The 11,405-nt window shown below is 48.0% G+C and overlaps 1 long non-coding RNA gene across 1 annotated transcript; it reads right to left on the reverse strand.

The window, feature by feature from the left end:
* Positions 1-801: 801 nt before the first annotated feature.
* LOC101176212 lies at positions 802-8,509 on the reverse strand. Its single transcript, XR_179294.2, has 3 exons — positions 7,152-8,509; positions 4,150-4,297; positions 802-2,011 (listed from the first exon to the last, which is right to left on the reverse strand). It is a non-coding gene; the product is annotated as an uncharacterized LOC101176212 (long non-coding RNA).
* Between the last annotated feature and the right edge of the window lie 2,896 nt (positions 8,510-11,405).

An 11,405-nucleotide genomic window follows, 5' to 3' on the forward strand; every position in this document is an offset into this window, starting at 1 on the left:
TTTTTGATCTTCAATTCGACTCTGTCAAATATTTACAAATCCCCTCAGAGCGGGAGTCCACTGGGCGAGGGTCTTGGGGTTCACCAAGTAGGGGAAAAAAACTAAAAGGAAATGAAGCAAGGGCAGAATTCCTGAGGAGTAGGAATCCTTCATTCCAAAGCTGTTCGGGGATGGTTGATGGTTTTAATGCACTGACAGGTGCTCAGCCTTTTTCACCATCTCCCTAACCTTGAACCAGGAACTCAGAGCACTTCACAGGGTGCCCCACCCACGTCGCAGTTCAGCCAGGGACAGCGGAGCCAGCTGCTTCCACGTTAGTCCTGTCCCTGGTAAGACTGCCCTAACATTTAGGTTCTATCACAAGGCAGATACCATGGAAATTTGAATTTATGATGATGAGTGTATATATTTTTACGAAAACAAATGCTTAGGCAGACATTTTCTTCTGGGATGCTGGATTGAGCCATAAATCCAGCCTAAGATATACCTTTGGGCCTCTTAGTGAAGTAACTGATTCCATTAAGAGTAGAAAGATCCTTCAAAAACAGCTGTGGAACAAATACAACCTGCAAACAGCAGGTCTGAAACAGACCCTCCCTCGTCAACCACTTCTCAACTCCTGCAGCCCTACGCCTATCAATACAGACGTCTTAGAGTCTCTGGGACCTCGTTCTATAGGGGACTTGTCTTTTTTAGAGTCTGAAATTAGCATTTCTCCCTTCAAACTCCCCCACTTTAAATTAACATGAAAAGGCTAAACTTTAATAGAAGAGCCGCTCAATTATGATCTGGGCAATGGATGGGTGTGAATTCATTTATTCTACAAATATTTATTGGGCCTTCGATATGGAGAAGGCCATGCTAGGCACTGAGAAATGCTGTTACACTGTGAAATGTTCTAACAATTAAATGCTTCTGTGTCTGGAATGGTTTATAACTAACTCAAAGCGCTCTGTGCAATGGATCCCTGAAGTGAGCGGCGTGCTGGCCACAAAGAGTTTCATCACTTACTGTAAATCGCATAAACAAATAAGAGCATTATTTAAATGAGGGCCCTTTACTTACAGAAACTCTATTGCAGTTATTTTCTTTCAAGATCTAATTAGATTTAAAGCTTCATTTGGAAAACACAAGATGAAAATGAACCTCTTATCCTAAGGGCATCTGGATGAGAATCAAATGCATACATGATTTTTTTTTTTTTATCATACAGCAAATTTGCCCAGGTCATAATCAAACAAAAGAGCTCTGTTCTATGAGTGTAGTAAGAGGAAGAAAAAATAAACTCAGCCATGTCTTGTGACAGTAGATGCTCATCCTTAGTGTGTTCATGATTGATTCCCTTGTTTTTGACACTGTTTTAGGAAGATTAGCACTAATTCGATGAGTCCCTGTACATTTGAGATACACAAATTTAGGGATTGTATTGAAACTCCCAAAACAAACATACATGACACCATACTTTTAGGAGTCAATATAAAGTATTCTGAAATTGAAAATAAACAAACAAGTAAGTTACACCCATCCTTAAAGATGTACAATGAGTAACCTGGCCCTTAGTAGGGCCTTTAAATATTTGAATGATTGGCTGCATGAGCCAGTGAGACAACTCTGCGGACAACTTTTGAACTTGGCCCGCTTGGAAAGCACATGCCTTTGTCAGAAGCTCATTCTATCAGGCCACAGTATTTGTTACAAAACATACAAATATAACTGCTTTCTGATTTTAGTAACTATATTTTTTAATGTTCCTAAAACAAAGCATATGAAGAAGAAACACGCTTGTATTATTCATTTTGCCAAAAGATTGTTAAATTTAAAGGGGCTGCAGGAAAGTTCTCTCGTACATTAAGCTGCCAGGTGCATTTAAGTGGTGGTCTATAAAAGCAGTGACTTTCCGGCTGGGGTGGTGGCTCATGCCTGCAATCCCAGCACTTTGGGAGGCTGAGGCAGGCAGATCGCTTGAGCACAGGAGTTCGTGACCAGCCTGAGTAACATGGCAAAACCCCATCTAAAAAAAAAAAAATAAACAAATACAAAAATCAGCCAAGCGTAGTGGTGTGCACCTGTAGTCCCAGCAACTCGAGAGGCTGAGGTGGGAGGATTGCTTTAGCATGGGAGGCTGAGGCTGGGTGAGCTGAGATCATGCCACTGCACTCCAGCCTGGGTGACAGAGTGGGACCCTGTCTCAAAAAACAAAAAGAAAAATTAAAAAATAAAGAGGTGTCTTCTTGACCACACTCAGCAGAGACAGATAAGGCACAGAAATGTACAGTTCAGAGGAGCCACTGTTGAGAGATTGGTCGGGAATGACTATCAGGCGACCTCTGGAAAGACCAAGTCTGTGTGAGTCCATTGTAGAGATTCTATTCACATTTGCTCTGTGACCACATCTACCCAGTCGTGTCCGTTGGTCCCTGTGCAAGTTGCCTCTTTGCAGTGACACTTTCATAGATTTCTTGAGGAGTCACTGACTGGCAGACAGTGGCACTTTTAACAAGATGGAAACACCCTGTGCAGATAATTAAGAGTCCCAGAGAGAGAAGAAGTAGTGCTTCCCGCATCTGCTCCCGCCTCCAGCCTCCTGGGTCCACTCAGCTCCATCCACTTCCTCCGTCTGAGCTTCCCGGGGCCTTCCAGCCACCAGGTGAAGAAAGCATGTGAGAAGCCGTTCACTGGTCACAGTGTCCTTCACTGGCTTCTCCAGGTTTCCCCTAACAGGAATGGGTTTCTCATTCCAATCTGCACATCAGGGTGCTGAGCACCTGCATGTCGGGGTGCCAAGCCACCTGCATGTCTGGGTGCCGAGCCACCTGCGTGTTGGGGTGCTGAGAGACCTGTGTGTCGGGGTGCTGAGTGACCTGCATGTTGAGATGCTGAGAGACCTGTGTGTCAGGGTGCTGAGCCATCTGTGTCTTGGGGTGCTGAGCACCTGCATGTTGGGGTGCCGAGCCAACTGCGTGTCAGGGTGCTGAGCACCTACTTGCTTGTCCTCACTTATGCCCCTTCCTTCTCTGGCCCTGGACTCTCAGCCCACGCCTGGCCACCTGGGTGTAGACCTCACATGGCTCCAATCTGACTCACTTCTGCAGTCACTCCTGTGCCCACGGCTGCTCCCTGGGAATGGATGGAGGGTGGGCTTGGTGCCTGGCCTAAAAGACGAAAGAAGAGGGGACCCTGTATGGACACCTCCAATCTGCCCCTGCCAGAGTTAGGGAAGAGGGAAGGAGAACGGGCTGGCTCAGATGGGGCACCAGGTCCCTTAGATGCCTAGGAAGGAGGCCGTCGAACCCCTGGCTCACGGTGCATCCTCCTCTCCTGGCTTCCCCTAACAGCTGTTTTCCACACGGCCTATGTGATAGCAGGCTTGTTTGGTCATATTTCTGCCTAATTATTTCATGTTCAAAAATCATTACTGACTAAACGATGAGATCCTTAAGGGCCCCTGGCACTTGCCCAGTGGACAAGTCAGCGAGGAAATCGACACTGATGCTTCCCAAGCCCAAGCTGAGGTCGAGACAGCCCCCTCCCTTCCAGACCGGCGGGTCCTGCTGCCAGCCCCTCCACGGGTCCTGAAGGCTCAACACCCAGGCGGCGATTCCCCTGCACCCCGGCCTCCTTGAGGGTCCCTGTCTCAGCGCCACCAGCTACACACACCAAAAACCAGGGCACACTCCTTGACACACTTTCCATTTCATCCCCAAAATCAAACGCAAGCTGCTACCAGCGTCCCATCCGGCTTTCCCCTGTGCCTGTGCTTTTTCCACTCTCCACACATTTGCCGCGGCCCTTCTCCCACCCCCATCCGAGATACCGCCGCTTCTCACCTGCCTCCGGCAGTAGGTCCTGGTTGTGTAGGACGGACCACACTCTCTGCAGCCCATTCCCACACGACAGCCAGAGTGTCTGATCTGCCACTGATCTGACTGGGTCACTCCTACACCCAAAACCCTCCCGTGGCTCTCCGTGACCCTCCAAAGCGGTTCCAGACCCATTCTCCTGCTTCTTCGTAAGCCCCCATCGACCTCACCTCCCATCCCCCAAGGCCGTAATCAGTCCCTCTGGCCTCCTTCCGCCAGCTCGGCAGCATCCTTGCACCCCCGGCTTTTGCATAAACTGCCCCCATTGCTCTTCACCCCCCTCACTTACCTCATTCTCCTTCTTCCAAATGCTACTTCCTCAGCAAAGCCTCTCCCCGCTGTCAGCTTCCCTCTGTACATGCTCACGACGCTGCACTTGTCCTCCCTTCGTACCCTGTGATGGGTCCACTTCCTGCCACATGGACTCATGAATACACCTAATAAATAAATAAATAAATAAATCTAAAAAAAACAAGCAAACAACAGAAACCACCGCTGTGCACTCCTGCATCACAGCAGATCCAATTTACCTCAACAAGAGGTTAACTCCTTCCAAAGGTGCTGTGTTTTCTAACTGGTGCAAAGAAGACCATTGCAAACTCTGGGATTTAGGACTTTTCTACGACAATTCATGACAGTGATGATGAGACTGCGTGCTCAGAGGACCCACAGAGCAGAGGGTACACAGACCCTGCAGAGGCACAGCAGGGCCTGGAATTCAGCAGGGGACTAAGGCACCCAGAGTCACACAGTGGGAGGCCATAAGAAACCCCAGCCCTAAGGGACCAGGGAGAGAGTGATTACCCAAACCCACTGGCCGCAGGCGGAGAAATGAGACCCCATCCAACCACAACCTGGCAGGAAAGTAGCCAGGAAATAAAGGCCCCAGCCTCTCCCCTTACCCCCTTCTGATCTTACACCAGGGCCTTCCATTGCCCAAACCCAACCAAAGGCCAGAGCCCTGGAGGGTGGAGTCCATAGAGACCAGCCTCCCAGGGCCCAGACCGGATGTGGAATGTCAGCATATGGGTCTGAAAGGACAAAGAGGGACTTCCCAGCACACCTGTTTCTTTTGCCAGGTGGACATAAGAGAAAGATGATGGAGAAAGCTCCCACCTCCAAGAGCTGAGGTCTCTCTTCTCTCACACACAAGGCCTTGTTTTGTGTGGGGTTTAGTGAAGCAATAGGTGCTGGCTGGTGGCACAGCTCAGAGCTCATGCATCGTACACAGGTGTCCTGGGAGCATCTCTCCTCGGAACCACAGGAACCTAGTTTAGGAACCGCACTCCTGGGGCCACCATTGCCCTGTCCAGGGAACAGGGCTGACCATGTGGCCCTTGCTCGTCTTCCCCTTTTTTCTTATGATACAAAAACTAAAACTGGAGGCATTTTGAGCACCTTACAAAATGTGCAGCTTCCAAACGTGTGTGACATTGGCCAAGCTGCCTTTCTGAGCTAATCAGGTGTGTGAACATCACGGCACAGTAGACAACCTCCAGGGCTGGCCTCAAACAGCCTCTCTGCTTCACCTCCTCAAGTGCATTAAGACATTTTCGAGCTTGCTTGCAAGTTCCAACCTTAAAATCCTGATTATTTATTTATGCCCTTTTTGTCTAAGAAGTTAAATCCCCAAAGCATCTCAATTTAGATCAAAAGCAATTTACCAAACGTCACCTGGCGCACCTGTGCCTTGTGATTTGTTAATTACCTGCTTAGCATTTCCAGAGCTGCGAGGCAGAGCCGCAGCCTCATTGGCTGCAGGGAGAAACCTCTGATACTCGTCTTCTGCATCACAGCCTTCCAGAACGCCTGGGGTGTTCACCAGGCGAAGCTGCTCCACCACCTAAGCCACATGCACTGCAGCAAATTGCTCTTATTTTCCAGGGTGAAGAACTCGGCGTGGAGCAAACACACACGTGAATGCAGTAAGCTGCTGACATATTTCCTGGCTACCTGATCAAATTCTACAATGGTCCTAATCTGTCTTATCAGCAGCGTCCTATCACACGTGAGATCATCAAACAGCAGCGCCCCGTTTATTCCCCCAGCGCCTTTGGTTGACAATTTGGCATTAGAATATTAGGAATAACAGTAATTATGGCTTTTACAATTGCTTCAAATGAAAGAGATCATTAAAGTGCACACATGAAAAGATGATCTCATTTCTGAGATAGCTCTGTTAGGTTTTCTTCCTTTTTTTAATTTTTTCTCCTTCTAAGTTCTTAGCAATCATCCCTGTGAGTGTTTTCTCTGTAGCTGGGGAAGCAGCAGAGGAATGAAAAAGATAGGGGGTTTGTTAAACAGCACAGTGCACAGACGTTTTTTGTCCTTCCTCCCACCCCCCAGTTTTCTTGTGAAGAAACAGAAAGCATAACCTTTTCTGAACTCAACACTGCCAGGGAGGGCCAGGGAAGGGTGGCATGTGCCAGCTGCTGGCCTGCCTGGGTCACATGCATGGAGTTTTTCCTTTTTAAGTTAAGCTCTGGGGAAGTTAAGTATACTCCATGGTTTGAGGCATCTAGAAAATTAAGATTATAAACTTCACTGGCTTCCGGAAGTAATAATAAAGACGTAGCTCAATGCCTCTCCTCCACAGAGGCGCTCTGATCCTCCATGTAGAAGTGATCACTCCCCCATTGAGCCCCCACTGTACTTTATTTTTATCTCTTCCATGAAACTTGCCACGTTTTGACTTGCACCCTAATTGTAATTATGTCCCAGCTCATTCATGATGCTGCAAGTCCCTCTAAAGCCAGATCCTATCGCTGACTCCTCTGTATCCCTCTTCCGCACCCAGACTGCCTCCCCTTGGACCTGCACATGTGCACCACTCCTGGCCTGCGCTCAGGGCTGCCGCTGAGCCACCTGGTTTACCAGCTCCTGCATGGTTCGTGTCTCTTGGAGTCTTTACTCGTCTGCAGGATTTGCAAGATCTTCCCAATCAGAGCTTGTATTTCCAATCTCGCTTCATGTTCTAAAACTCCATCCGAATTTCTTCCCAAACATCCCACGCTATCCCAATCTTACCACAAGGTCTTGATATATTGATTAGAAGAAATGGTACCTTGGGGGGCGGGAAGTTATCATAGCAATCACAGTTAAATAAATCCTATCCTTCATAAAATAATGAAATGAGTAATCTAAAAAAAATACAATGAATAATGAATCAAGATCAATTGACTTCCAGCTGCTATGAAGAAAAACAGGCTCTGGTTCGTTTTCTACAGGAGCGTGAAATGAGTGGAGCTTCTTCATCCACAAAATGTGATTCATTTGGATAATGGCACTCACCTGGCTCTACATGTGTTGCGTGTTCCAGGACCTGGGGGTGTCTTCACACTAATAAATATTCATTTATGATTGTAGTTGTGCAAACTGAAAAGATATATGTCTGTTTATTCACATCAATGATGATAGTTGGACTAATTCCAAAGCAATACAAAACCAAACAACACAAGCAGTGCGGTGCTGTATGTGGTGGGAGAGAGTCCTCGCGTCGGAACACCTGGGTTCAAGTCCCTCCTCAGCTAAAGAGCCCGTGTGTTCTGGCCACTGGCTGCCCTCAGGCCCTCAAGCTCCTCAGGCTCCTCAGGCTCATCAGGCCATGAACTGAAGGGAACAGAGTCAGGACTTTTCAGATCTAAACTGTGCCTGCCCAAAGAGAGTTTTTATCCTTTATAGAAACCCCAGAACTTCCAACAGGTCAAATAAAAACCACAGTAATTTGACGGCAGAAGCTGCTTGTATCTCTACGGTGGAGCCTTTTGCTCCTATTTCTTCTGTAACTCTCAATGACCCTACCAAAATGGCGGCCTTTGGGAAGTCTCCATGCAGCACCATTGACAGACAATGTACCAGAGACTCTAGGATCTAACCAAAGGTGGGGAACGGTTATTTGAGTTATAGCCTCTTGGGCACACCAAAAGTCAAAGCAACCAAAAATTGTGAAGGAGGAAAGCATCTGCATTTCCGCTCTTTCTAGAGTGGCAGTGTGAAAACATCCCGGCCCGCCATGCTCAGCCACCGAGGTGCAGACTTCGGAGGAAATTGCTTTTGCCAGGAAGGTGCGCCCTTCCCAGCTCCATTCCAGTCTAGAATTAAATTGCCTGTGGTTGATATCAGCACCCAGAGCAAATCATGCGATGGGCCAGAAGGCACAGACCACGTCTCCTCACACCCAGGGTCACCAGGTGCCCCAAACACTGCGCTGAATGCTCAGAGTGAGCCTGAGTGAGCCCTGGAGGAGCACAGAGCCCCGGCCTCTTGCCCCACTGGCCTGGCATGGAGCCACCCTGTGTTCATCTCCTGGGGCTGCTCTCACAAATGACCACAAACTTGGTAACTTCAAACAGAAATGCATTTTCTCCCAGTTCTGCAGGATGGAAATCCAGTATCAGAGTTAGTTCCTCCTGAAGGCTCTGGAGAGCGTCGGCTCCATCCCATCTCCTCCTGGGAGCTGCTGGCAATCCTTGGTGTTCCTTGGGCACAGATACATCACTCCAGTCCCTGCGTCCACTGTCACATGGAACTCTCCCTGTGTCTGTCTGTGTCATGGGGTCTCGGGCCTACCTGAGTAGTCCAGGAGGATCTGATCTTGAGGTCCTTAATTACATCTGCAAAGACCCTTTTGTCCAAATGAGGTCCCATTCATGGGCTCCAAGTGGACTAATTTTGGGGGGTTGGGGAGGCATCATCCAACCCCTTGTGCAGCATTCTTCCTCAGGATGCTTAAAGTTGTGAAGCCTTTTACTACTGTTTTTCTGTATCTCTCAATGAGCCTAACAAAATGGCAGCCCTTGGGAAGTCTCCAGGCAGTGCCATTGACCAACAAGGTTATCGCCAACCCAGTTTTCCTGTAGAGCATCCTGGGCTTGCCTTTCCAAACTCCTGGAAAGCAAGAACAAAGGTTTTTTTTTAAAAAAAATTACCATATAATTGGCACATATTAGTCACTTCATGTTTAATTGAACGGATCATTTTTGAGTAAACTTTTCTTGTGATAGCCTGTGGTTGTTGCATTATTTCCCCAAGAATGCATTTTGTGAATCTGGATCATGGATAAGAGAGAAGAAAGAAGAATAGAGAATATTGTCTTTTCAAACATTCATTCAACAAACTGATTGCCAGCCATGCACGCAATCTGTGTAAAGGGCTGGAAAGAAGCAGCTGAACCGAGAGCCCGGTCCCCTCAGAACTCACAGCCCAATTGGGAATTCACTACTGATCCATGTGGTCAGGCAATCATGCACTTGCAAACAGGTAAGGGCACAGAGGAGGAAGCAGCTCGCTCCGGAGCGGGGGAGATGTCTCAGGAATGGGCCTGCACTGGGTGGGGAGAGAAGGAAGTTCAGAGCCAAAGGAGGAGATTTGGGAATTCTACAGGTTTGGGGTGGGAAATGGAGGAAGGCAAGGCTTAAAGTATGAATGGAAGCTGGTTTGGGAATTATCTCAAATGCTACCTTGAACCCCTCCCTGTAGGAATGGGGTGTAATGAAGCCATTGGGCACAACAGCTCCCCGCTTCTGCAGTTGGCAACACCCTCACCCCCACCAGGGTCTCTGACATGGAGGTGAAGGCTGCACAGAACACCCTTGCCCCTGCTGGGGCCTCTGATGTGGAGGTGCAGGCTGTACAGAGCACCGTCGCCCCCGCCAGGGTCTCTGACATGGAGGTGAAGGCTATACAGAGCACTCTCGCCCCGCCATTGTCCCTGACATGGAGGTGCAGGCTGTACAGAGCACCCTCACCCCGCCATGGTCCCTGACATGGATGTGCAGGCTGTACAGAGCACTCTCGCCCCTGCCGGGGTCCCCGACATGGATGTGCAGGCTGCACAGAACACCCTCACCCCTGCCGGGGCCTCTGACGTAGAGGTGCACTACAGAACTACAGGGGTGGCCATTCACATCGCAGTCTGTGAGAATGATGCTCCTAGGCTTACGCAGTGTTCAACAATGCAGCCAGATGGGGCTGCCCTGCTCTTCACTCTTTCTTCCCACCTGTCTTGGTCCATTTTCTGTTGCTTATAACAGAATATCTGAAACTGACTCACTTGCAAAGAAAAGGAGTTTATTTCTTACAGTTATGGAGGCTGAGAAGTCCCAGGTCAAGGGGCCACATCTGATGAGGGCCTTCTTGCTGGTGGGAGGTCTCTGCAGAATCCAGAGGTGGCCCAGGACATCACACAACTTGGGGGGCTGAGTGTGCTGGCTCAGGTCTCTCTTCCTCTTCTTACAAAGCCACCAATACCCACTCCCAGGTTAACCCATTCATCCATCAACCTATGAATAGATTAATCCATTCCCAAGGGCAGAACCCTCATGACGCAATCACCTCTTCAAGGCCCCACCTGTCAATACTGCCACTTGGGGGATTCAATTTCAACAAAAGTTTTGGAGGGGACGTTCAAACTGTGGAACCACCCCTAACAGTTCTTCATATAAAAAGCAGGGTTTTGCAGTTAGATATTTTGGGACTTGAAACTATCACCAGTCACGCATTAGAACTTATCAGAATAAAGCTGACAGACTGTCCTAAAAGCTTGCTTGGTAACCCATCCTAGCATTTATAACATATAAATAAATCATGTCTATTATAGCTGTGCAGAAATCCCGCAACAAGAGGGCAAATAAGAGATGATAAAAGGTTGCCAAACTGGGAATGTGTCTACCCGGGTATTACAGGAATTATTTTAAGGTTTCATTTACGAAGGGAGCATAAGAACAGATTTATGAAATGGGAAGAAGCTCAAGTTACACACAGTGGCCTGAGCAGTTGACTTCCCGTCTTTCTGAGCCTCAGGTTGCAACACCTATAAAATGGGACATCAGATGTTGCCTCTCTATTTTATGGAGTGACTGCCAGGATCTTACATGAAAGCTCGTGGGGAAGCTTAAAGGGAGAGATTCATGTAAAATACCGTTATTGTCAGGGAAGGAGATAAGGGGCACTGACTCTTAGGACTGGGAAGGAAGTAACGCACACCTCCTTTTACAGTACTGAGCTTTCTTCTCCTCCCCATTTGCATTCCATTCTCTAACACATTGGGGAGGTCATTAAAAAGCAATAATCCTGCACGAAAAAATAGAGTTGGCAGAGAGCGGAGAATCTGGCTTATACCTACAGATAGAAATGGGAGAGGAGGGAGAGAAGACAATCTTAGGAGACCTGGGCCAAAGTATTAGCATGCTGCAAGGGCGCATTAGCGAGTCTGTACGCATTACAATAGTGCTTTCAGCTTACTCAGGCCCGGCAGCTCAATACAAGAAAGATAGACAATTTGGAAGAGGTTCAGAGAAGAACAGAGTAACAACAATATTAAGGGGCTGGTTTCAAGGATTGATTTAGGAAGAAAGATTAAGGACGCTAAGTGTGTACAGCTTTCCTAATCACGGACTAAGTGAAGACAAGACAAACATCATCAGATATTTAAAGAGTAGAAGCAGTGAGGATAGAAGGGGATTATTTCAACGAGATTCTCAATTTATGCAACATGGTGTAAACTGTCATAAAAAGCTCCAGGATGAGGACTTGGCTCATTCAGAT

Source organism: Nomascus leucogenys, chromosome 13 (assembly GCF_006542625.1).
Source record: "Nomascus leucogenys isolate Asia chromosome 13, Asia_NLE_v1, whole genome shotgun sequence".
Classification (NCBI taxonomy): domain Eukaryota; kingdom Metazoa; phylum Chordata; class Mammalia; order Primates; family Hylobatidae; genus Nomascus; species Nomascus leucogenys.